Source organism: Trachinotus anak, unplaced genomic scaffold (genome assembly GCF_046630095.1).
Source record: "Trachinotus anak isolate AG129_WGS33_773 ecotype Australia unplaced genomic scaffold, CSIRO_AGI_Tana_v1 ptg000013l, whole genome shotgun sequence".
NCBI classification, from domain to species: domain Eukaryota; kingdom Metazoa; phylum Chordata; class Actinopteri; order Carangiformes; family Carangidae; genus Trachinotus; species Trachinotus anak.
The window spans coordinates 25,037,440-25,064,367 of NW_027273864.1; the positions used below are offsets into that span (position 1 = coordinate 25,037,440).

The following is a 26,928-nucleotide window of genomic DNA, read 5'->3' on the forward strand; positions in this document are numbered from 1 at the left end:
GATCTTGCCACTTGCTAAACCCCACCACCACCGATGTTTAGTTCCTAGAGAGGGAGAACAACAACACATGTCTCAAGTCTTTGGTAATGAAAGCAGATGGTATGAATTTGATGCCAGGTGGGACTGACTGTCTGTAAAATGTAAATAAAATATAAATAAAAACAGAATGTGATGATCTGCAAATCATGTGAACCCATATTTACTTGGAAATAGAACAAAGACAACATATCAAATGTTGAATTGCTGAAATTTTATTCTTTTATAAAAAAAATATATGCTCAATTTGAATTTGCTGCCAGGAACACATTTCAAAAAAGTTTGGACAGGGGCAACAAAAGACTGGAAAAGTTGTGTAATGCTAAAAACAAAAAACACCTGGTTGAATATCTCACAGCTAATGAGGTTAATTGGCAACAGGTCAGTAAAATGATTGGGTATAAAAAGAGCCTCTCAGAGAGGCAGAGTCTCAGAGTGCAGTGAAGATGGGGAGAGGTTCACCCCTCTGTGAAAGACTGCGTGGGCAAATAGTGCAACATCTGAAGAGTAATGTTCCTCAACGAAAAACTGCAAAGAATTTGGAAATTTCATCATCTACGATTCATAATATCATTAAAAGATTCAGAGAATCCAGAGGAATCTGTGTGTTCAAGGGACAAGGCCGAAAACCAATATTGGATGGCTCTGATCTTCCTCTTCCTCGTCCTCAGGTGCCACAGCATTAAAAACAGACATGATTTCACTGCATGGGCTTGGGAACACTTCTGAAAACCATTGTCTGTGAACACAGTTTCTTGCTGCGTCCACAAATGCAGGTTGAAACTCTGCAATGCAAAGAAGAGACCGTATCTAAACATGATCCAGAAACGTCGCCGACTTCTCTGGGCCCAAGATCATTGAAGATGGTCTGAGGTGAAATGGAAAACTGTCCTGTGGTCTGTCAAATCAAAAGTTCTAATTCCTTTTGGAAATCATGGACACTGTGTCCTCTGGGTTAAAGAGGAGAGGAGAGGACCATCCAGCTTGTTATCAGTGCACAGTTCAAAAGCCAGAATCCGTGATGTTATGGGGGGGCATTAGTGCCCATGGCTTGCACATCTGGGGAGGCACCATTAATGCTGAACAGTATATACAGGTTTTGGAGCAACATATGCTGCCATCCAGACAATGTCTTTTTCAGAGAAGGCTTTGCATATTTCAGCTGGACAATGCCAAACCACATTCTGTGCGTATTACAACAGCATGGCTCCGTAGTAGAAGAGCCTGGACGCTAAACTGGCCTGTCTGCAGTCCAGACCTGTCACCCACTGAAAACATTTGGCACATCATGAAACAAAAAAGGAGAGCCCAAACTGTTGAGCAGTTGAATTCCTATATCAGGCAAGAATGGGACAACATTTCACTTTCAAAACTCTAGCAACTGATCTCCTCAGTTCCCAAATGTGCACAGAGTGTTGTTAAAAGAAGAGGCCACGCAACACAATGGTAAACATGACCCTGTCCCAACTTTTTTGAAATGTGTTGCTGGCACCAAATTCAAATTGAGAATATATTTTTCATAAAACAATAAAATTTCTCAGTTTCAACATTTGATATGTTGTCTTTGTTCTTTTTCCAACTAAACATGGGTTTACATGATTTGCAAATCATCACATTCTGTTTTTATTTACATTTAACACAGTGTCCCAACTTTTTTGGAAACAGGGTTGTATTTCTTTTAAAGGCCAGAGCAGCTGTGGTCACCATGAATGAAGTGAATTATCTTCTGCAGCACAACCATAAAAGAAAAATTGGAGACGAAGTCCTTGGTGCCACCTGTCAAGGGATATTGTCATAAACCAAACCTGGTTAAAATAATCAAAGATTTAACATGAAGGAGTTCCCAGAAAGAATGGCTGCAGCTTGTCAAACGAGGAGTTTTTTTTTTGCTTTCTGTGTGTTACTGGGAGGTTCCTGATCAGGAACAGGCCGTCAGTATCTCCTGCACCTTCCTGAGAAGATTACCAATAATAGGAGTCAAGAGACAGTGCGGTAAAACTGGGCTTATATAGCTACCAAAACTGACAGTGCATACAAAGATGTCAAACTGTGAAACTGTAATCTTCTGGTTGTGCATCTGTCCAAAGCTGTTGTTGCTAATCCTGCTAACTGTCTCACCTCCATGCAGCTGACCGATCAGGACGAATGTCGGATTGTCAGTCTCAGCCCCCACGTTTCTGGTGCTGGAAAGATGTCGGGGAGGGGGTTTCAAATGCTCTTCAACGATCCAGCAAATGCACTGTTTGAGGCATACTGACACAGTCTTAATCATTTCTCACGGTGTATTAAACTGTACATAAAATGGCAGTTGAGATGGTTCAGGCATCTGATCAGGATTTCCCTTGGCGCCTCCCTTTTGAGGTTTTCCCAGGAATGTCCAACTGGTAGGAGCACAGGATTATATATCTCATCTGGCGTGGGAATGGCTCTGGATTTCCCAAGAGGAGCTGCGAGATGTTGCTGGAGGGAGGGCTGTCAGGACTACCTTGTTCAGTCTGCTGCTACCACAGCAGAAAATGGATGGACAGATGGATGGATGAAAGGAAAATGAGGGAAAAGGCCATTACAGGTTTTTTAAAACTGCTATAAAAAGAAAAATGTATGTAAAGTTATGGCTGAGCTTTTGGAGAGAGAGACAGACATATTTTGAAGTTCTTGTTCCAAACAGTGAAACATGTCATAGTTGACCCAATGAGTCCCATTCATTTAGGTTTAGTCATGGTTAAAAATCTGCTGAAGTTTGAATGGGGTTAGCCACAGACAGCCAAATTACTTATTCCCGTTTCACATGGTCATTCATGCCAAAGAACCATCATGGAGTCAGATAAAAAAAACAACAAAAAAAAAAAACACACAAGAATTAATCTTATCCTCTCAGAAATAGTTCATCTCGAAATGGAAAAATCAACTTCATCCTCATATTCATCATAGCACATGCTACTGCATCCCAGATTCATTCCAAACCACAGTTAAAATAATCAAACATTTGCAGCTTTAAAAATATCAAAAGATGTCATTCACATTTCCACAAAAAGCTACTGCAGAAAAAAAAACCAAAAACCAACGTATTTTGTTTTATTACTAAAAGGAAACTGGCCACTGTGACCCTATATTGGATAAATGGCAGGAAAAGGATGGATGGAATTTCTCACCATTTTGAATCCTGTGTTGCGTTGCTGTGTTTTCTTGGCGCATGGCTGCCACCTGTAGATCAGTGTGACAGTGTGACACCAATGACAAGACTGTGTATTGTGTCACCTGTGTGTCAAGTGGCCAGTTGAGGAACTGCAGGTCTTGGCACCTCCGTGTTGGCTTCATTTTACAAAGAGAAATGAGTGAGTTAGTCAGCTATCTTTAGGGTTAAGTCATTTTTTCCTGTATGGTAAAGCTGGCCAACCAACACCACAGGAAAATAGACAAACAAAAAGAAAATACTCACTCTAAAATAAAGATGTATGATAAATTCACTTGTAGCCCTAAAATTACTTTTAATATTTGTTTCTACAGCATCTTATTCATTTGTAATCACGTGATTGTTTTGTTTCGCCTTTCCAGTTGCTGTAATTTAATTTCCCTGCGGGTATATCACATATATCAAAAACTTAATTCATGGCTCTGACACCTATAGTTAACAACTCCTCCTCTTTCACATGACAGCGTTGTAGCTGGAGTTAACGGAGCCACTTGATAACCACTTTCATGATAACAGTCAATGTTAGACTCACTGAAGCCACGCAACGCCAAGACAGCCAGACCATTGTGCATTGGAGGCTTAAATTCTGTGCACGCACACCCCTCATCTTTTTGATCTCTGTGCTGCTGACACAGAGAGGAGAAAAAAAACAGAGAGGCATTTCTGTGGCAACCGATGGAGTGCAGGCTCATTTCATCTTACTCTTAAAACCAAAGAATGCCTCTGTTTTGAATTGTTCCGCTTGTGTTTTCATTGGAAACAAATGCCTGTGTTTTGTTTGGGTAAAAGTCAAGGGGTCATATTCAGTAGGAATCAACAACAAAAAATGTTTGGAAAACTGGGGACGGACAATCCAACATTTCTAGGAGAACGAGGATCGATCCGCATTTTTAAGACGTTTCTGGACCTGGAAAGATTAATAATGAGGGTGTGCAACTGAGAGGTGTCCACGTGTATTGTTTGACTGCAGCAATGTGGTTCATTCAATTAAAAATTGAAGAAAAAAAAAAAAAAATATTCATTTAATTAAAACACTCATTCTGATTTTTTGACTATATGGACTATTTCTAGCCTGAAGAGATGGTACCGTTAGACTGCTGGTCAACCAGTTTGGTCCAGACTGAAATATCTGCTGAATGGATTGCCATTAAATTTGGATCAGAAATTCATGGAGTTTAATGACTTAACTGATCCCTCACTTTTCTTTAAAGGTCCCATATTGTATAAAGTGAGATTTCCATTTTTTTTTTTTTATTATAAAGCAGGTCTAGGTTCTATATTAATACTGTGAAAATATCAAAGTGCTCAGTCCACAGAGAAACGCACACAGCCTGTATTCAGAAACTAAAACAAGCCATCAGGACTTCTGGAACTTTGTGATGTCACAACAAAGCAGCCACTGCTCTAAGCCATGCACCAAGCCCAGCCCAACCAGACCGGCCTTGCAAGATTTGGTTTCTCTGAGTGTTTACCTGAAATCTGCTGTATTTTATTTGATCACTCAGAAAACACTGAGGCTCAGAGCCTCGCGTTATCAGAGCTCCAGAGAGAAGACTCAGAGGGGATGTAATTTGTATTTTGTACTAATTAGCAAATCCTAGCATGCTAACAAGCTAAAGTACAGTGCTTAATATGGTGAACTTTACCTGTTAAGCATCAGCATGTTAGCATGCTGACCTTAGCATTTAGCTGAAAGCACCACTGTTCCCAAGTACAGCCTCACAGAGCTGCTAGCACAGCTGTGACTGAAATCACTGTTCAGTATATAGTGCACTGTATTTACTGTGCACCATTTTATTATGTAGTATGAACATATCTCCTCTATACGGTGCCATTAAAAATTTCACAATGGAACAAAAAAAAAAGCCAAAAGAAAAATAGTCTGTTCCACGTACGCTACTTTCTGCTAACAATCCCACAGACCAGCAGTTTGACAGGTTTCACTGGATGTTTTCCATAATGAAGACAGTTTACTACTGGAATTCATCGTAACAGCTGTGAACCAAAGTGACTGCAGCTGCTCTGCTCCATGAACCTTTTCTCCTCTCACTCTTCCCCATTTCTCCCCATCTTTTTCTTACGGTCCCTTTGTCTCTCCCTACCTCATCATGACTTTCTCCTCTGTGTTATCTCACCTTTCTTTCTGTCATCCCTTCGTCCCTCTGCTGCCTTCTCCCTCTTGTTTCCCTCTCCCAGCCTCCAGGTGAAAGAACCCCTTTCTTTGGGCGTCTCTCGTGCAGCTGCCATCTCCAGTAAACACCTCAGGGTGCTCGGGGCTCCCGTGGCTTCAGGACCTCCAAACAAAGACAGTGGTTATGTGTTGGCCCGGGCTTTTTTGTAACCTGGCAGCAGGTTAGAGAGTCTGCCCCATAATCAAAACATCACAGGTTCATTCCTTGAAGCAGTTGAGTGTGTTTACGCAAGAACGTCGACATGCTTGCTGACTGTACCACTGTATAACGCAGCTTCTATTAAAGGTGCTATGTGGTATTTTAGTTACTCATTACCACCTTCAATTTGATTCGTTATTGTTAATACCTAAAACAAACAAGGCTGCAAGCGGCTGAACAGACAACTTCCACGAGGCAACATCTTTATGACTATTCTGGATGTTTTTTGTCTTTCTGTGTTTGCTTTATGTCATTTTGAAGCAACTCTGTATTTTTGTTGTCATTTTGCATCTCTGTTGTTTGTAGTTCTTTAGTTTCTCTGTTGTGATTTTGCACCTCTCTCGTAATTTGTGTCCTTTTGTTGCTCCTTTTGTGTTTCTTTGTAGATGTTTTGTATCTCTCTGTTTGTTCACCATGTATTTCACAGTGGAGGTGAAGTATCGTCAAAATCTTGTTATTAAAAGAGAGGACAGTCTTTGAATGAATGGATGGAAATAAATGGAATGGGTGTTAGATCGGTCTATGTGTGGACCGTGACCTGATATCTAGGGAGTATCTGGACCATTTAGGTATCACTGCTGTAGGATAGCAAATGATCACTTTACTGCATCACACTTTTTTCATTGGTCGCATCATGAAGCCATGACTCAGTTTGATTCTTGTCATTGTTGATTTTAATATGTGTATTGTGATTTCTGTTTTCTTGTCTATGAGTTGCTCTGGTGGTCTTGGCTCCTGTGTTGCCATGGCGAGGGCAAAGGGCGGCTGGCGATGATTGATGACCAGGATGCAGACCTGACTGTATTCACGAGCAGGTGCAAGACATCAGTGAATTCCCCTGAGAACGGTACAGCAAACCAAAAAACCTGAACATCTGTCTGCAAGATCGGTATGCGTGCATGCATGTGTGTGTTTGTGTGTGTGTGTTTGTGCTTGTACGCGTGCATGTGCTTGGCAAGGTGGCCCGTGATGATGGTGTGTGTTTGGCAGGGTGGCTTAGCAACAATCAGGTAAAATGCCCCATTATGAGCATTCCTTAGGTCTTAGATCTGAGCAGTTGTTTATCCAGTCACAGACATTATTACACTGTGGTCCAGTGTGGATAAATTTAGCACAAGACTCAACAACCATTTAAGACCCTTTGTTATTGGAAAGTCTGTAGTTTGATTTCAAATTGATACATCCACTGTGGAAAACAAACTGCTGGCATTAAAGCAAAACACATTGTAGCTTGCAGTTAATGCAGCAGCAGGAGTTATCCTCAAACCTTTAGCTCAGTCGATAAAATTGCCTTTACGTGCTTAATTACTCTCAGGGTCATATGGGCAGGAAGGTCCTGGAGCACGGATCAGACAGAAGATGTACCATGCTGGACATGTTGTATCGTCAGAGCCTAACACAGTCTTCGGTCCACCTGAAACTCACACAAATACATGTAGAAGCAAACTCGAAGTGGTGCAGCAGTACTAACCATTATGTCCCACTGTGGAAAACAAGATCCTGAAAAGATCTTGAATCCTTGACCTCAGTCCTTCTTCCTCAGCCCATGACCAACTGGCTCCATGATCACACTAAAAATGTAGTGTTGCTCCTCAGTAATACAGTGGCAGATCACAGGAAGTTGGAGAAATGCCAAAAGTTGGAGTTCATCAACTGTTGCACTTACATTACATTTACTGGCAGATGCTTTTATCCTAAGAGATTTACAAGTGAGCGACATCACTAAAGCTTCAGTGCTGTAGGAGACATTGGTTAAAGTACTAAGCTCTACATCTATTCAATAGGTGCAAGAAAATCAGGTAAAGAAGTTCGGCGAAAGTGCACAGGCATATTAGGGTGTTAGAGGTGTTAGGAGTGGAGGTGCTCTCAGAAGAGATGAGTCTTCAAGAGACTCTTGAAGATAGAGAGGGACACCCCAGCTCTGATAGCATTGGGTAGCTTGTTGCACCATCAGGGAACCAGAGACCAGAACAGTCTGGATTGAGACTGCCTTGTGTACAGGGATGGCAATGCTAGACGACATTCTTCGGTGGACCGCAGTGGCCGAGAGGGAGCATAATCATGGTATGATTGAGTTCAAGTAAATGGGTGCAAACCCAGAAGTCACTCTGAGGGCAAGGTTTAGTGACTTAAATTTGATTCAGTGGAGGTTGATGAGAAGCAGAGTGACATGTGCCCTTTTGGGCTAATGGAACACCCAGTAGTCTTAGTGCAGTAATCTTGGTGTCCTTTTGAGAACATCTGTGGTTCTTTAAATGAGGCAGATCAATGTCACTCTGTTTTGTACCCAGATCACTCATACCATTCTTGATCTTTCTCAGTGATTCTGAGACAACTGATAAGTTCAGGCCCTGACATCTTTTACCAGGTGGTGTCACACATTTTCCTCCAAAGATTCAAAATAGTCTCATCTTTGACTTGTCAAGCTAAAAGCATAAACACAAATTCTCTTTCTCATTGTGTAGACATGGACACAAAAACATACAAACACATAACTGTTCAAATACATCTGTGGTGTGTTAGGTACAAAACAAACAGGTTGTCAAAGTAACAAACTCTCACTCTTCACTCTCAGCTCTTTACTCATCTTATGTCTGTCTGTACTGACAAATAACACCCATCAGTCAAACTTTCCCTCACCATAAATCATTTTGGGAAAAAGCCTCTGTCCCTCTTTCCTTTCTCTCTCTCACCATTTGCAGAGCACGAGGGCGAGGAGGTGAGTGAGGCCGCCACTTCAGAGCCGAAAACATTCGAGGAAAACGCTGCTGAATGAAATTGCCTTGGAGAGGACCGATATTTTCTTATTTGGCGGCAGCTGTGTTTGCCCAGCACCTTGCAGAGAGAGGAACAGTGTTTTCTTAATGACGAGCAATGGGTGAAAATGTCAGCGGGATCAGGATCGCCAAGAGGCCCCCTGCTCCCCTCAGAGAAAGCAGTAGAAGAAGAAGTGAGAGAAAAAGAAAGTGACACCAAACACGCCATGTTTTGTATTTTGACTCCACTGCCTCTGTGGCTTCTGAGGCTCTGAGGCACTGTCTTCTATCTTCAGGTGCAACTTAATACCACTTCCTGGCCCAGTCACCTTGTTATAGTGGAGGTTATTATGCCACTGTGTTTGGATACGTGCAGTACATGTGACAATGGGCATTTTAGTCTGACAACAACACAAAGTTATAGTGGAAGGAAGAGGGGGAATAAAGGTAGTTGATGGTACGGGACAAAGTGGGCTTTGTTAGGACTCTGGAGCTCTGGAAACACTCAGGACAAACATGGAACAACTTCAGGGAAAATTTAAAATCAGTTCACTATATTCCGTATCTCGAAACAAAATCCAGGTTCTTAAAGCACTAAAGGAGAGCAGGTGTAACATTGCGTTCACCCCACATATTTAATTTTGAAATTGACCAAATTACTTTTCTTTAAATTCCTGAAAAGCTGACCTTGATGTTGGAGGTCTGACTTCAACAATACAACACTATGTTAGAGAAGTGGGGGTAACAAAGAGGAAAGGTTGTCGACAGGAAGGGATAAAGCAAGCTTTGTTGGGGCAAAGCTCTGAGGAACAGCCACTACAGCCAAGGTTCAGATGAACAGATAAAAACACACTTAGCCTGCACTTTAACAGTTACCCCCTGATGGGTGGGCCGAGGGTCACTGTGCAGAGGTCTCCCTTTCATAATAACAGCCATTTCACTTTACCGTCGGAGGTGCAGGGTCGTTGCAGCGCAAACTGAAATGTTAAGGGTTCATCGCAGGTTCTCCAGAGGTCCAAACAGAGCCAGTAAATGGCTGACAGAAACATATGCACTGATGCTATGTGTGTGTGTGTGTGTGTGTGTCAGAAAGAAACAGATTCTGGAGATCATTTAAAAAATATGTTAAAGAGGAAGCATACAGGCTGTCGCTCCCCAGATAGCAGTTGACTCCAGGCCTGAGCTGCCTCTAACCTGGCCCAAACTAGGGCCACATGCTCATTTTCTTGTGGCCCAGTATACACCCAGTTCCCCAGCTGTATTCTGGCCCATATACTGCATGAATGTGAGATGCCACTTTCACACCTTGGCTAAATTTGGCGCACCCACAGAAAATCTCCCAGCTGTCAGCCAATGCTGGAGGGTAACAGCTGAAATCTGCCCAGATGTGGAAGTATATGTGCCAGATTTGGGCCAAGTGCCCAGGCATATGTTGGGCCGGAAGTTTCATTTTGATGTCTGGGTTCCTCTGTTACCATCTGCAGCGATTGTGTTCGACACAAGGTTAGAGTGGACAAAGATGTCGCCAACTTCTGTAACACACCAAGTTCCTCTTCTATAGTTGCTTTTCAGTAAATGTGATTCAGTGTCATTGAACTATTGAAAGCTTTTAATGTGAAATGAGTAGTAGGAAGTGATAGTTTTGAAATTGATACTGCTGTAATATCCTGACTGGTGAAAATTAATAAATTACCCTTTGACCAAAAAATATTGCGATAGACTTGAAATGCCACAAAGACGATTTGATTGCAATTGAGTGGTTGGTGACCACTGGTATACAGCACGTTCATATACTCCCATTATTTTGTGTATGTGTGTGTCAGTGTGTGCGCACCAATGTGTGAAGGCCAAATGTAACAAAAGTTGTTTGACTAGAAAATGGAAAACCTTGGGAATTACTTAGTTTCTTTGCTAAAAGTCATGCTGCTGTTGCTGTGTGTGTGTGTGTGGTTGTGTGTGTGTGTGTGTGTGTGTGTGTGTGTGTGTGTTTGTGTATATATAAGATAGCTCTTCATTATACCTGTGTGTCTGTGTAGATGGATGTGTTTACTCGTGTAATTTCCCCTTTTCCTCTCTACGTTTTTCAAAACTTTTGAGCCCATAAATCAAATAATTTCACACAAGTTTGTCTTGGTTCACTTGAGAGAAGTCAGTAGATTTATACTCACACATAGTCATTCATAACTACCGGGAAAAGTTTTTTTTTTTCAATTTATCCTGGGGTTTTTCAAAAAGCTTTTCACACAATCCTTGGTTTTTTCCTGGTGTTTCTTTAAGCCAGAGTTCATTCACCTTACACATGATTCACTCAAGGCTGAGTTATTGTTGCTCGATTGGTTCTGCTTTACACATAAACGCACACAGTCACAGTTACAGATGTAGTCAGTTTGAATGTTGATGTAGCCACTGCAGACCTTCAGTTGCTCTCGGTTGTTTCCTCTACAGCCTGCTCATGTTGAACTTTTACCCTTCCTCAGATATACGTTTTTTTTTTTCGTTTTTTTTTTAAGCCACTGTAGCACCAGAAAAAGATCCGCCACCGCTGCACGAAGCGGTGAAGTCGAGGACGTTCATCAATATTTCGTTGACCGGGTTGAACTGTGAGGCTTGGGGGCACGCAGGCCCATTTTATGCAGGAAGTGACATAATTGTGTACATGGACTTTGGGCACTTATTCAGCCGGTAACGGGAGGGCATTGTTGAAAATGGCATAACTTCGTATTTACCCACCAGGCTTAGGTTTCACACAAGGGCCACATGCAATAAAATTTAACAAAACATACCTGTATTCTGTTCAGGTCCCAATATGAGCGTCACTGGAGTTCACTTGACAGTTGATACTGCTGCAAATGCTCCCAGAGGAAGTGATTTTGTTGCTTTTTTTTGTTGCTTTCTCTCCTTGTTGAAACACAGGAAGTTATCGTGTTGGTGCCACAGCAGTCTCATGTTTAATACAGCTCCCTGTGCTGGCACAAAGGGTGATCCCCAGTGACATATTAGAGAGGTGAAAAGAGAATTTAAGCACCATTAAAATGATACGAATGAAATATCTGCTGCCAATCTTTCATTTTAAAACAAATCCTGAAAATGTCATGTTAATGAAATTTGATGGAGAGTGTGTGTGTTGCATGGTGCAGATATTTTACTCTGCAATTTGTATGACACTTACAACTTGAGGGCAATGCAGGACTGGTCTGACAACAACCATATTGTCTTGTTTCATTTTGTCTAGTCTTATCATGTGGTATTGCACCTTATTATGTCTTGTCTAATCTTATCTTGTATTATCTTATTGAATCTGTTCTTGTCTTATTTTGTTTGATTTCATCTTATCTAATCTCGCCCAATCTTATCTCCTCTTATTTTGTCCTTTGTTGTCTTATCTTGTTTCATCATATTTCATCTCAACTTGTTTTATCCTGCATTATCCTTTTTATCTCGTTTCATCATACTTATATGTTATTTTTGTCTCATTTGGTGTTTTCAGATCAAGAAATATATTTTCCTCAGATGTGGATTGCATGAGCTTTGTGCCCATTTCTGTCTTTAAACGCTTCTGAGGAACTGGACATGGTGATGAAACTACAGGGTGTTTCTTCTGTCTTTGCTGATGCTGTATCTTACAAACAGTTCCGACATCTTCAGCCCAACTGATGCACATGCGCCAGTTTCCTGACGCCTCTACCTGCTCCTGGTGATGGTAAAGTAAAACTGAAAACTTGAAACTGTAACTCTGTAACGCCTCTGTCTTTGTTTTGGACTAACTCTTCTGTTCAGTTACACTATCAATTGTAATACTTGCTGAGCCTTTGGCAAAAGTTTACTGCATCAGTTTCTTGTTTTTCCTCTTTTTTCCAGCCAGAGTTTCCTGGATTTATCTTCCCTCGCAATGATGCTGCTGTCCTCTCAAACACAGTAGTCAATTAATATCATTCTGATACTCCACATAATAACTAAATTCATATGTACTCTGTTGCGTGTTAGTAGCTTCAGTTGACTCTGCAGAAGCTTAGAAAAATCTTTTCATGTTGATACCAAAGGGCTCTTGATGTTATTCAACTTTTTGTCGGGCGGGTTTGGTGGTTGTAAAAGATGGAGCGTTGACAAAAGAAGATGTGTACAATATGGTTGAAAATATAAAAGCTGGAAAACATTATTATTAAATTATATTATCAGGAAATGGTCACATTTCAGCTGAGAGAGACAAAGGAGCTGTGGTTAAGTGACACAAACCAGAGATGGAATCCTCTAATGAGGTTAAAGGTCGGCTAACATAGAGGACATGTGGGTAAATCTAACCAGAACAATGTGTTTCATTTTTTAATCATTGTTTGATGTTACACAACGATGAGGGAAAAGGAGTCTGGAAATAGAAAGTGCCAACCAGAGTTTTTTTTGCATGTCTCTGAGTGTGTGTTTGAGTGTTTATGTTGAATCAGGTTTCTCTAGAATCAAGAGACACTCATACAAAAACAGATTAATTCTGAGGCTGATACCTTTTCATTTGAAACACAAACGTCTCCGTCCAGACAAGTGTTTTAATGCACATCACATGAACATTCACATACATTAAACAGTAAGCAGATTGTCTACTCTGCAGTTGATTGCATAGCTGCAGGAAAATACTACAAACAAGGAACAGGAATGACCAGAGATTTCTTTGCTTGGACTGATGATGAGGTGGAAAAAACACAGTATAAGGTATAAGTTTCTGCCCATCCTGACTAAAATACAACACTGGAGTTTTCAAACTAAAATGGGACCAGCAGTGTTTCCTAGAGTCTCAGTTTTAGGGGCTTGAAGTAGTGTGGGCACCAGGTGTAAAGCAAAAGTGATGTGTTTTACAACAAAAATGTTTAACTGTGGATATAAACTTCAATTCTCACATTTTCTTGAATGAGGTATGAATGAATTTGTGCGAGCCCACCAAACTTTCTCCAAAAAAATAGTGTGACCATGATATGAATTAATTTAAAAATCCCCCTTAGACATGTTTTAAGACATAAAAATACAAATAAATTATAGTGTCCCTCATTGAAAAAACAAAGAATCTGTTATGCAAATATAATTAAATAAAATTTTTTTTACTGCTTTACTTAAGAAATATCTCCCACTCAACTGAAAACTCAGTTTTCATTGTATCTGCACATCACACTTCAGTTTTCATTCATTTTCAGTGTCAGTTTGGACGACGATGGCTCCAAACCATAGTTGAAATGTCCCTAAAGCATCACATATGAGTATCTTTCACTCAGATTTAAGATGAGCAGATGAATGTGAAAGCAAACTCTGGCACAAACATCAACTGTGCAGTGAAGCTCGGACATCCATCTGAAGGAACAATAAGCTAAACTCTTTTTTTGCTAGAGCTTCTTGAGTCTGGCACATGAAATCCACTTGTACAATAAATGTGTGTTTAAATGGAGCGGAGAAAGACGGCCTGCTGAACCTGTCTTAAGCCCTTACCTACTTTTACCTTTAAATAATGGTCAGCTTTTTGCACTTTTTATCTCCATCTCTCAGTCTTGTATATGAGTCCTGTGTCTGAGCTTTGACAGTTTATAATAAAAATGTGAAGGCTGGGAAAAAGACCCTCCGGTCCTGAGACGTTTCCTGTGGAAGTTGAAACCATGACGGAGCCGTGACTGAGCCAGCATGCAGCCGGATGCTGTGTAACGTTACACTACACTTTATGTAGAAATGTAGGTGCATCAATTTTGCTACAGATCAAATCTCAGGAGGACACCTGCTCATGAACAGGCAGCATACATCAGGCTGGATCGAACCATTTACCTACAAGTTTGTGTCAACAAGAGAGTTTGGCTTTTTGAATTTGTGTTTAAATTTAGGGAATAACTGCAGTCTACAATAACTACAGCAACGTAGTAATGCGTGTGTGTGTATTTAATATAAGTATGTGTGTTTAAAAACCTGCGCTCGCAGGGGACCAGTCTAATCCTGACCTGTATATAGAAACCTCAGGATATTGGACACGGCCTTTTGATCTGTCTGCACACTTCAGTGCTCTGCTCAAACAAGGGAAAAGTCTGAAATAAACTGTGGTAACATGCAGGACTGAAACACGGCGGCCCACACTCCAGATGTCTGGACAGGCCTGAATATAGACGTGAAAATTATAGGTGTGATTATCCACCTTTAAATAAGTCCATGATTAGAAGTGTCCCTGTGACTCAGCAGGTTATGGTGCGTGTCATGTACGTCAGTCGTCTGAGCTCGAAAAGCTTTGCTGCGTGTCACCTTTTTCTGTCAACACGCTCATCTGCTTAAAGGAACAGCTCCTTTACACACACATGCAACCCTGACATGGGATCAAGTACGACAATTTACTTATATCAGCCAGTACGCAATTTACATGTATTCGCTTATACATTTTTGTTAACAACACATTTGAGCTCATCTGACACCACACCAGTCAGATGTGCTGAACACAGGTGTGTCGAAAGCTGACTAGCTAAGTGAAAATGCAGTCGTCAATAATCAGGGGCTCAAGAAAGGAGCAGAGAACCTATGGCCGAAACAAATGTGAAGAAACACCAGGTAATGACGGGTGAAGCTGAACGTGAGGTGAGGAGCTGGGCAGTCTAGCAAACAAAACTTGAGCTATCTTAACCCTAGCTAGCCTTAAGCTAAGTAACAGCATGCTCACTTAATTAGATTAAAACACTTCTGCACTGCCATCATGAAGCTATTGTATTGCTACCTGTTGTGTATAACTAATGCTTGCAATTAGCAAATTGTTAGACCTTAAATCAGCAAGTAAATCAGCAAGTTGGAGATAGATGAAGCGGCACAGAAAAATAAACAAGTAGGCCTATCCGATGACCCTGGACTATGGCCAGAAAACATGAAGGAAGCTGGCAAGGAGGAAATTGTTGTCGGATAGGCTCCATTTGTTTTCTCCCCTGTTCTGTTTCAAGGTAAAAGGAGGAATATAACTGTCACAGTCTAATGTAAAGGATGTTTGTTTAAATAACTGATCTGACCTTTTGTGCTTTATATTCATATTGAGTGTGTGTATGCAAAACAAAGTGTGGCCTGGATTTGGAAGAGACTCCATCTGTGTCACTACAAGGCTAATGGCCAAAAGCTTGTGCATGAGGGGCCCAAGGCAGAAAAATTTACCCCCCTATCCATAATTCCTAATGGCTGGCTTGAATTGAAATGCCAAGAACCAAGAGAATAAGGACATGTCAGTCAATGTCCATATCCGAACCCAAAAATTGAATCTGTATGATCTTACACTATCAATACCAAATGTTTTAAACCCTTACTCATCCCGTCATCAAAAGTTGTTCTGCGGACACACACAACTCATACCCATGGGAATCTTTCCCATCTCTACCATCCATCCCTTTTATTTCTTGTTGTGTAATATTGCACAATGACATTCATTCACAACTGCCAAACCCTTAACCCCTAACCTTAACCACTCACCCAAAAATCAGCTTTTTTCCCAAATGGGAACACAAGCCACGTCCCCAGTTGGAGAAGACGTCCGTAATGGACTGATCTTTAGCCTGAAAAATCTCCACAGAAGTGGCCTAAGTCAGACCCACACACGTTCTGTGACACAGACACAGAGATACAAAAATGCACAAATGAGATACCTTTTAAAAAAAGCTCACCAATACCCACACACACGCAGACAGACCTGTGGATTTACACACATAGAAGTGAGTATACACATCAGGCACACACCTTCCCTCTGCTCCTGTTGTCAGGTTTCTCATAATATTTGCAGGCCACCCTGTGGTGATATTTATTTTGCCGTTTACGCGGTTTCATTGCGTTTATTGTAGCGCGCCAGCTCCACATGGTTTTACGTTGGAGTAACAGTGTTTATGAAGAGGGTAAGAGTGGGAGACAGGCGTTCAGTTTTGTCCAAAGCTGACTCTGTGTGGGTGTGTGGGTGTGCACAGTCTGTGTTTGTGTATCTAATTGTGCGTTGTGCTGGCGAGCAGGTCCAACAGCGAAGGAGTCCAAGTTGGCGGCTATACAACACAGCATTCATGGGATATTTGACAGAAAAAGACTAACACAGGCATCCTGGAGTTTAACAAGTGATTTTAACAAACTGCATGTAAACAAACAGATAAAGCTGAAGATACTGTGCATGTTGTTTTACTGCTGGCTGTCGTAAAAAAACATTTTCCACTGTGTTTGATAAGCTCTCTTTCCAAACTTGCCTCCGTTCCACCAGAACAGTGACTTTTTATTTGGTCTCTCTGAAAAGCTGAAACATGTTTTTGGCTAATCCATCTTTGAAGCCAAAGAGGAATCTACTACTGGTCTGGACAGTAATATTTGCCCTTTCGATCAAGATTTTAGACATAGTAGTAGTTCAGTTTATGTTGTTTCTATGTTGGGCAATAAAGGGGCTATTTTTTAGTTTACTCCGCTGCCGAACTTGTGGTTTCTAACTGGGAGTAGGTGGTGGTGATTGTCGCTTAACAAGAGCTTTGGCCATTGTTGTGTTTACAAGTCAAGAGGTTTTAATACGACCTCTGAGAGGGCAGAATGGAGGCTGCAGTGGGAAGTGATGATATGGGCCACGGCTAGCTGATTAGCATGCTAACGTCAATGGAAGAGAAGACATGATAAAAACAAGAGCTAACATTGGCTTTGCTTCCAATCCCTGGAAACAGTTCTTGGCGAGTAAAGGAATGAAATTTAATGCTGAATTCACAACGTTTCTTCTAGACTAGTAAGTAAACAAGGCGGTGCAGTGTTGCCGGGTTCAAACCCAGGGCCTGGGTTCCAGAGAATCATCAGGTCTTCAAGTTTTCTTTAGTATCACAATGATCCAGTGATTGTTGTCTGTACATACATGGGTGCATTACACACAGGGACTGCTAATAGCTAATTCAGCTACTTTTAATTGTGCCAACTATAGGCTTAAACAGCAAAGGAACTCCATGGCAACATTATATTTCCTGTCATATAATAATATAAGAAGCAACAAAATACATGAATATTAACTTTTTTTCACCATCAATATAAACCCAAAGAATTTAACATCTGGGCAAACCACAGTGTAAGACTTTGAAATGCCTGATACAGAATAACCTTATACTTTGATTTACTGTCACTATAAGCATCAGCTACATGAATGAGTCCTTCTTCAGACAGAGGGAACACAGTGCCCTGGTTCAGACTGCCACAGTAGCACATTTATGCATGTGAGTAAAAGAATAAATAAAGAAAGAAAAAGGGATGTGCAGTGTAAAAGGACACCAGGCAGACTGTGTGGAGAAGACTTAGACACTGTGTTGAGTAAAATAAGAGTCTGTCCTGCGAGAGATGGATGACTTCAAAATGTGGGCGCATCGTATCCGGTGTAGACCAGACTTGAGCGTGTGCGACTTCACACATCTTTAATGGGGAATCTGTATGTATTCATGCTGTGTGTGTGTGTATTTGTGCATGTGTGTGTGTTTGTGTGTGTGTGTGTGTCTGCACTGTTTCTGCAGGTGCTAGCCATATTGAGAGAGAGGACAAAGAGGGAAGGCGAAGTCGAGGCGACAGGTACTTGGCAGCTCACAAGCCCAGTAATGCTGCTTAAATTGCCCTCTCTTTCACACACACGCATGGACACATTTACAAGAGCCAGACGATGCTGTGAGGCACACACACACACACACACACACACACACACACACACGCTTGCACATACATACCTATGTGCATAGAAATATATAATAGAAAAAAACATAAACCTAAGTTGATGCATGAAAACATAGAAAAAAACACACATGTAGGGATACACAGACACAGACTCACACACCTTCACAGGACTAACCTGTTAATACTGAGCAAAGAGATATTTTGCAGTGGTGCCCACAGGTTGAGAATTCACTTGTGGTGTCAGGTGGTGCGGCGTGTAACCCAAGTTATTTTCTGCAGCTACAAATTACACCGTTAACGCCTCACATGCAGATTATCAGTAGATACTAGCTAGGCGGCACAGAGAAGCCTCTAGTCCCCACTCAGTTACTGTAGTGCAGCAACTCTGACAGGTGTGTGGACAAAAATAAGTTTGATAAGTAAGATTGAAACCAAGTGATTTTCTTTACCTGGGCTCAATCTACCTGGGCGGGTCTTAAACTACCTGTTCCGACCGCCCAAGGCCTGTTGTTGGCATACCTCTCTTGGGCAGACACACACATCATCTGGGGACCCTTATAGGGGGTCTTTGGGGCAGCAGCAGTGCACTGTATAGTGTCTTGATGGGAGGTTTTAGGTGGTTTGTAGTTGTCATTGCAAACTGCACCAATATGAGGGGCCCCTTTTCCCAAATTCTTTTGGGGGAGCCCCAGACATTTGCCTCTTTTCCCTCTCCTGACGGTGCGCCTCTGCTTAAGCATCTGACATACACAAAAACACACACACCCTCTCACACTCTGTCTGTGTTTCACACACACACACACACACACACACACACAGAGAGAGAGAGAAAGAGAGACAGAGAGAGCAGAATGCAAATAGGAGGAAACAGACAAATTATCTGTCTCTCCTGGAATGCTTTGATAGAGAAGAGCGTCGGCCAAACGCTGCGACTGGAGACTGTTAAAGAATTCGTACCACCTGTGTTTTCTCTCTGCCCTTGTTCTCGAGGAGGGGGCTCGACATGCTAATGCTACATTCTGAATGAAAACAGCCTGTACGTGTGTGTGTGAGCTAAGCAGTGTGAAACTTGCTGGGTCCGTCCTGCTCTTTTTTCTGTATATGCTGACTGTGATGAATAGACCAGTCAGCCATAGCATAGCAGAGTGAAACAGACAGATGAAGTGGCACAAGTAATTATCTGTAACACATCCATGTAAATAAACGTCTGTTTTACTGCTCAGTATTTCCGAACTGAACAGTGATATACAGGCCACTGATTGATTAACCAGTTGTCTCTGGGAAGTGCAGAAACACCACAGCAGGAAGAGTTTAGCACTAAAGGTGTCAGCAAGGACATTTGGCCCATTTTACATGAGATTGCGAGACACTGCTTTTTATTGAATCTGGCAGTAAAACTAACACAAAACCAAAAAAGGAAAAAAAAAAAAAAAAAAAACATAGTTAAGCAAAAAAAAAAAAATCAAATAGCTGAAAAAAGCTGCTTCAAGAAAAGTTTATCCTGGTATTCTTCTCCAACCGTCTAATTTAATGTTTAACATGTGAACATCCAGCCTAGTCTTCAGTGCATCATCCATATTTTTTTCCTATTAAACAAAATATTGGTGTGTACATCCCTGTAAAAAAAAGAAAAAGAAAAAAAAGAACAAAAATTAAACTCATTTTCTTCATCATATAGATTGCACATTCACCAAATACAATGTTCACTTTACAGAGTGACAGTGAGGGTTACGTGTTTAGATAGATAACGCTCACATGTTTGGATATTGAATATGAAGCTACAGAGAGACGCTAATTAGCTTAGCTTAGCACAAAGTATGAAAACAGGGAGAAAAAAATCCAGGACCAGGTCACACAGGTCATTTTTTAAACCCTTTGATACGACCCATAACAATGTCTCCTGAAATAGTGCAGGCGTACTGGACCTTGGTTTTCATGGTTACAGTAATAAACAAGCAGACTGTACTGAGAGTGCCGTACCTACCTTCGTTGCCATGGTTACTATAAAAACGGTCAGGCCTTGGTTAGGTTTGGGAACAAAAACTACATGGCTAAGGAAAAGATGGTGATTTGGGTTAAAATACGTACTTCCTCAACATTAGACGATCTTTGTTGTCATGGTTACAATAAAAACAACGTGTTTGACTGTGTCAAACGGTCGCGGATAATAGAAACAAAAAAACTGGAATCAAACACAGCTCTCCTGTTTCATATTCCTGTGTTTTGTTGACCCGTCCATCCACCACAACTTCCTCCGGACATGGAATTTGTCGCTCTACACATTACGTCACTGCACTTTTCCCTTTGCTCCTGTCATAATTATTATAGCCACTAGATGTTGACTAACAACAAAATGTAATTACGGGTCATAAAAACCTGCTGCACAGATGATCTATGGGCTCTTTTTTAAAGGAAATACTCCAAGAAATAGTCCTTCACATAACCTCCTGTAAAACAGCAATTTGTTGCTTTTACCCTTAGATTTATGTACAGATTAAACAAATTATGTATTTATTACTTATATTATTGTTATTAATTTTCTATTAATACAATATTTTATAAATCTGAAGGTTTTTTAAAACAAGAAATTTTCACTTCTTGGAATAACCAGCTGTACATGTTGTGAATGTTTTTATTCCTACTTGAACCGCAAATCTCAATAATGAAAATATGATAAGCAGCTTTCCTGTTTAGCCTGACAAAATAATCACCTTCACATGTGGTAAATAATGTTAGAGAACTTACAGATGATCATGTCTGTCATAACCTTTGACCTTCATAACTAAAAGTCAAAACATACTGTTAGTGTTTGAAGGGCTGTGCCTCCCATACAACAATTTTCCCTCTTTGGCTGTGACAAAAACTAATTTTGTAATATTCATCTTTTCTCTGACATTTTGGGAAAAAGTGAAAAATGAGTTTGGGCCCCACTAAGCCAAAGCACACAGGTGGTCAAAATGTTTTACATATTTTTTTAATAAAAAACACCTCCGGCAACTGGAGGCGTGTACTGTGTAAGGGGCGCTGTGGTGATTGATGAATCACTAGCAATGATATGTCTTCTTTTCAGCACCTGGTAATGATAATGGTTCACAGAGTGAGGCGTCATGGCTGATTTTGTGTGTGTGTGTGTGTGTGTGTGTGTGTGAGGGTATGTGGGCGTGTGTGTATATCTCCAGTAATCTATCAAGCTCTGTGTCCAAGCGTGTATGAGAGGCTGAAAGAGAGAGAGTCATCATCTCCTTCAGTGATAATGAAAAGATCTCTCTGGTTCCGGTTCATTTTATTGGCTCATAAAAACCTGAAATAAAAAAAATTACATAAACTCATGTAACAAAGTTTTACTTGTTACATGAGTTTAAGTATCTAAATAAAAGTTTTGAAAATGAAGAAGAGAGTTTAGTTTCCCTGTCTTATGAGGTCACTTTAAAGCTCCTATATTGTACAAAGTGAGATTTCCATGTCTTTTTTTGTCATAAAGCAGGTCTAGGTTCTGTATTAATACTGTGGAAGTATCAAAGTGCTCAGTCCACAGACAAATGCACACAGTCTGTATTCAGAGACTGAGCCTTAAAACGAGCCGTCAGAACTTCTGTAACTTCTTTGTGATGTCACAGCTACACAGTCACTGCCCTCAGTGGGGACCCAAGCCCAGCCCACCTGGACCAACCATCCAACCTTGCAGGATTTAGTTTCTCTGAGAGTTTACCTGAAATCTGCTATAGTTTTATTAGATCACTCAGAAAACAGTCAGCCAATCACACTTCAAATAAAACACCAGAAAAGTCCTTTAAGAATTTTAAAAACCTCTCTGCCATAAAAGTCTGATTGATTGAGAGCTGCTGAGATGGTCGTCCTTCCAGCAGCTTCTTCCATCTCTGCAGGGGACGTCTGAAACTCTTTTAGAGCGACTGTTGGGCTCTTGGCTGCCTCCCTGACCAAGGCCCTGCTTGTCCCATTTCTCGATTTGGCTGGACGTGAACTCTAGGAAGAGTCTTGGCGTTTCTAGACTTCTTCCACTTCAGTTATCGAGGCCCCTTTGCTCCAGGGAACACTCAAAGCTTTAGAAATGGTATTATACCTTTGCTCTGATTTATGCGTCAACACAGTTTTATCATGGAAGTCTACAGAGAGTTCACTGGACTCCATAGCCTGGCTTTTGTCCTGATGTGCAGTGTGAATTGTGAAATGTTATATATACACAGGTGTTTGCCTTTGTAATCTATGTCCATCAGTTCAGTTTGCTACAGGTGGACTCCAGTCAAGATCTAGACACATCTCAAGGTTAATTAAAGCAAACAGGATGAAGCTGCTCACAGATTGGAGCCACGGGAGTTTTTAATGATTTTTAATAAATTTGCAAAAATATCTGAAAACATTTTTATTTCTTGAGGAAATTGATTAAAAAAAACAAATGTCAATTTCATTTGCAATTAAATCTACAACACAATAAAGTGAGCAAAAAGTGAATGGGTCTGAATACTTTCTGAAGCCACTGTAAATAATTACACAAGGTGGACGGGGGCACGAGGAAGCACAGAAGGAAACCCAAAAGGACGGATGAGAAGAAAGCACAGAGGAGTAAGTGGGAAAGACAGACTGAAAACAAGACGAACAGTTTTTCACCAGACACCAGTGGCCGTCTCTCTCAGACAACCCCGGTGCTGCACTGGATAAAACGTCACACTCTGCGACAATGTTGTGATCACAGTCAACATACTTAAAGCTAAACTATGTGACATCTGTCACAACCTTTGGGTGAATTATTTTCAAAAATATATCTTCATGTGCAGAGGTGCTGTCAGAGGCCTCTGTGACTCAGACTCATAGAGTGCTGCAGGGACGACGTATTTGCTGTAGGATAACCTGGATGTCAGTATCACCCTGGTTCCCTCGACAAAAAATCAATGGGATGTTTATATGGGTTTTTGGATTACTGCAGAAAAAAACATCTGTGTCAAACAAATGTTTATGATACATGTTTCGTTCAGGATGATAATCTTCCCAAAACCACTGTTGTGATTTTTATAGTATAGTATAGAATAACTTCAACATCACCACTACTAAACTTCTAACTCTAACTCTACCTCTTTTACAAAAGACTTTCCTCTAAAACGTTTGCAAAAGCGTGACTATAAACACAACAAGGCTGTTCAGGTGGACTGGTGAGTAGACAACCTCTGTAGTCTCATGTAGCCACTTGTTAGCAACTGCCCCTTTTTTAACAGACGTAAAAGCTCAGGTGTGGGTGTCAGTAAACACCTGTGGTATTTACTGACGCGTTTTATGTCACAGAATAAAACATGAAAATGTCTTGACCTTGTGTCAACCACAGACCTTATTTCAGCCATCTAACCAAAAACCCATTCAACAAACCCATAGACTTTGGGACAAGGGAACCGGAAGTGCTAAAATGTTAACTAATTTCCATACTTTAAGACTCAGCGATGTTCCCTTAGAGAAGGCCAAAGTCAGAGCTCACCTCTGGTCTACTGCGCCTCTCGCACCGAGGCTTCGGGCTAGCATTAGCTGCTCACTCTCCTGCATAAGGTGAGACAGAAAACGAAACTTCAAGACTGATTTCCCGGAACTTTAATGTTGTAGTTTTAAGTTATAGTTAAGAGATGATGCAGCTGAGCAAAATGGTGACTTCAGAGGCTGTTGAACCTCAAAACATTACTCAGGTCCAGTATGTGAGTAAAGTGACTTCGTGAAGTCCCAGACAGTGGTAGAAGAGAGGAGAAATAGAAAAACCAAGCTGTCACAATGATTGTCTCACCCCTCGAGGAGAAACTCGATCCAGAAACATGAGGAAAAAGAATCAAGATGCAGCTGTTGACACTGCCATGGAAACAAGTCTCCTCCTCAAAGGTAACAACACACTGCGGTGTGCTTCTGCTCTTACACTCAACGAGTGAATAGAAATGAATAGACCTACTGTATCTTAACACAAAACATGTACTCTCAATCAAATGCTTTCCAGGCTGGGGTCTGTGCTGAAAAGAGAGCTATGTTTTCACAGCAGAACAGAAATTTCTGAGCTGAGCGATTCCTGGAGGAGGAGGGCGAAGCAGCGGCGCAGCACTAACTCATGATAAAAAGTTGGAGGTTGAAAACGGGACTGAAAATGTACTCGGCTGCTCTTCTGCCAAGGCTCGGAGATGTTGAACTCTGTAGAAAAATACCCCCCTTCTAAGCTGTACATTTAGACTGTAATTTGGTCTGTGTGCTTTAAAAATCCACCTCGCTCAAGTTCACAAACACACACACACACACACACACATACATACACACACTTAATACACATAACCATGTAAGTGCAAACAAATCGTACTTACAACCACATTTTTGTGAGAAGAAAATGCCTGTACAAGTTCACAGATAATATGCAAATAAATACCTCTTACCCACACACACACACACACACAAACTGACACTCATACACACCCACATGCATGCTGGGAAAGAAATACACAGCTGTGTACGTAGGTGTCATACACACCGTGCCAGATAAAACGTTTCTGTTTTTCTTTTAGCAGCTATTGGCACGGCCACATGATAAAATTCCTCCCTAACATCTGTCAAGGAAAACCACAACCGCATTTACTAAAAAGTTAAACACCGGTCAGCTCGGCCAAGCCAGATCTGATAGCAATAAAAACCCAGTGAAAGAGGTTTGGAAAGAGATGTGGTGAAAAACACAGCAGGGCAGAGAGAAAGTTCCAGGGGTCGCAGGGTAGACGGACACATATGATGGAATTATTGTTATTATCAGATTAGAAAAATGCTAATCATGTGGTAATCTGCTGCAGTTAACTAAGTGAAAAGCAATTACACAAGACCTTTCAGAAATATGTATAAGTGTGAGTGTGTGTCTTATATCAGCAAAAACCAATGATGAGTGCTGACATTTGAAAGTAATAAACAAGATGGAATAAAATCATGATTTCGCCAAGAGCTGCTGAACAAAATATTTTAATCATCAGTCAGGCCGTAAAAGAACTCCACCTTAAAGACATGATTGCATAAAGTGTATAGAAAAACAAATTTTAGGATCTCATGTTGAAGCAATTAACCCTTTTTTGTCCAGAGCACCTTCAGTTTTTTTTTTTTTGTTGTGAGCAAAAGAGAACGTCCTGTAAAAAATGAGCCCATAGGTCATCAGTGTTGTGCCCTTAAATAGGGGAAATAGTGAGGGGAGATGAATGAAGAAAACCAACACGCTGCTCTCGCCTTCACTCGTGTGTATTGAGTTTCACTTATATACGGTTTCAAAACAATGTCTCAAGTACTGTACAGAAACTCCTTAATGACAAACTCAAAAACAATGGAGGAACAAACGTCTGGCGGAATCATGACACAACAGCAGCAGCTAGTTTACATAGCGAAGGAGTCTCTAACAACACAAAAGTTCAAAACTCAGCTCTTTCCCTCACAATTAACTGTTATTACAAAGCAACAACCAAGAACAACCTATGTTGCTAAGTTTATAGTGCCTTATGTATGGAAATTACCTTAAATAAGGGAAATAGTGAGGGGAGATGAATGAAGAAAACCAACACGCTGCTCTCGCCTGCACTCGTGTGTATTGAATGAGGGAAAAGGAGCGCGGTTCCCCCTGGAACCCTAAATAGATCACCGCACCATCAACCTAGACAAAACCCTGTACTACTTATTTCTACTCCTTACATTCTCAGTGCATATTCTCTATTATTTCAAATTTCTTATCCATCACTGTAGCAGCTTATGATGTTTCATAGTTATGTTTTGTTGGTCGGCGACGTCTAGTGGCCGTTGTGATTATGACAGGAACAAAGAAACAAGTCTTGTGATGTCGTATGTTATGAGAGGGGTGGGGTTGGGGGTGTGTCAACAAAACAGAAATATCACACCAGACAGCGGTGTTCGATTCCCTATTAAACCAGCAGTTTACTTGTTTCTTTTATCCATGACAACCTACTATGTTTTTATTGTAACCATGACAATTAAGATTGTCTAATCGTAAGGAAGTAGTACTGATTTTAACCCAAACCACCATCTTTTCCTAAACCTAACCAAGCAATGAGTTTTCCGTATGGTTAGCTGCAAGTTTATTATTGTAACCATGGCGACAAAGGTCCTGTATGATGCTGTCGGTACAACCCGCTTAATTATTGTAACCATGAACAGGTGCCTTACGCCTGCCACTGTCGGGGCGCTATTTCAGAAGACACTCCTATGGGTTGTATCAGAGGAATGGTAGTTCAGGTTGGAGTGCACCCTATGAAGAGTTAACATGTTATATGTATGACATCACACAAAAGGTCCTCTCTCCTGTTTTCTTCAAATTTGACTCTGTAATTCGAATCTCTCCCATCTTTACCATCCATCCATATAATGTGAAGGCAACATTGGCCTCAACTAACTGGAACCGACAACCCACTCAGGAAAGTACAATGTGAGCTAATGTTGCTCTGAGTTTTGCGTGAAGCAATGTCGTTGCTTTACGGAGCTTTATGGTGAGTTTCAGCTCATTGTTTATCTGTTGGGACCACAGCTTTACTGCTCTCATAGCGATGTTTTCGGCCACAGCAGGCAGCTGTTTTTCAGAGCCCCTGGACACAAATACACACCCATAGATACAACAAATTCATCTGGCCTCCATCAGGTGAACAGCATCCACACCTGTTTTTACTGTCACTGATTGAGTGTCTTAAATGTTCTCCGATTTTTAATTAGGTATGAGACACATGTAAACCATAGTTATTCCATAAATTGAAAAGTAATCAGATTACAAAGTGATTATCAAAATTCAGTTCTCCATAAAATTGGAGGTGCTGTATGTGTGTGTGTGTGTGTGTGTGTGTAATGGATATGAGGAACACTAACCCTGGACGAGGTTGTTCAGGTCTGGAGTGCTTGGTGGGAA

General features: G+C 41.0%; 1 long non-coding RNA gene across 2 annotated transcripts; it reads right to left on the reverse strand.

Annotated features, from left to right (window-relative positions):
* Nucleotides 1-1,300: 1,300 nt before the first annotated feature.
* On the reverse strand, nucleotides 1,301-10,308 carry LOC139631326 (uncharacterized). 2 transcript variants are annotated; one of them, XR_011693354.1, is made up of 3 exons: nucleotides 5,365-10,308; nucleotides 3,189-3,348; nucleotides 1,301-2,534 (listed from the first exon to the last, which is right to left on the reverse strand). It is a non-coding gene; the product is annotated as an uncharacterized lncRNA (long non-coding RNA). The 2 variants fall into 2 exon arrangements; XR_011693353.1 differs by having other exon boundaries at nucleotides 1,301-2,537.
* Between the last annotated feature and the right edge of the window lie 16,620 nt (nucleotides 10,309-26,928).